Source organism: Cynoglossus semilaevis, chromosome 19 (genome assembly GCF_000523025.1).
Source record: "Cynoglossus semilaevis isolate Cse_v1.0 chromosome 19, Cse_v1.0, whole genome shotgun sequence".
Taxonomy (NCBI): domain Eukaryota; kingdom Metazoa; phylum Chordata; class Actinopteri; order Pleuronectiformes; family Cynoglossidae; genus Cynoglossus; species Cynoglossus semilaevis.
In genome coordinates this window covers 2354981-2355996 of record NC_024325.1, presented here as the reverse complement: position 1 = coordinate 2355996, position 1016 = coordinate 2354981, and positions in this window count along the sequence as shown.

Sequence of the window (1016 nt, the reverse complement as noted above, 5' to 3'; positions counted from 1 at the left end):
TGAGAAGAGAGGGGGGGTTGTTTTTTGTAAATTGGTGGTGGGGGAAGAAAAACAAAATAATTTTCGTTCTGCAGTGGGCTAGCCTTCCCTCCCGCCCCCGTTCCCCCTCCCCCGCTTTGTCAGAGTTAGATTCAGCTTTGGTTAACAAACTACAGGTCTCACAAAGTATATCAGTACTCTAAACTGGAAATAAGTGCACTCTTCTTTAGCAACACCTTTTTTTTTCATATCCATATTTGCTCTCTTGTGTCAACAGAAAAAAAATAATCACACGGCCAATGAGAGACGCCGTTACATCGGACTCACTCGGTAGAACAACAAAAGGCAACAGCTCTTCTACAAGTGTCGGAAATAAGAGTCAACCAAAATGTCACTTGTAGAAGAAGCTGTTCCAGGACATTTTGTATCCAAAAATAATTTTAAAAAAAATCAAATATACAGTTGAGGAAAAAGATATGCCAATTAATAGCAGAGTACCATATCACACCTCAAACGTTCCTAAATAAGCTTCTTTTTTTGTTTCAAAAAAACGAATAAAAATATATATTAAAAAAAAAATCAAACGCATAAATAAAATGATGTTAAACATCTTTTTTTTCCTTTCTGGACATATTAGGAAATATTTCCAGTTCTTTCTTTTCTATCTTTAAAATATAGATATATATTAACTTAACAAAGGAGAAATGAGGGAAAAAAAAAGGTTTGGTGAAATTAGAGCAAAGGAACCAGCAACAGAAAAGTGCATTTATTTGTACAATGATTTGCGACTCCTGCACTACCTGCCCTCCTGCTCCCCTGTTGCCTCTCTCTCTCTTTCTCTCTCTCTCTCTCTCCCTTCGTCTGCTCAGTTCCAGCGGAAGGAGATGTGACGGGGTCGGTCGCCTCCTTCCTTCACCAGGGGTTTGTGGAACTCCCTGCCGGCCCGCGAGTGGATGGCGGCCCAGCAGTACTCGCAGTAGTACTGCAGACAGGGGACGGTGGCGCAGAAGAAAGGTGCAAACATGCCGCCGCATCGA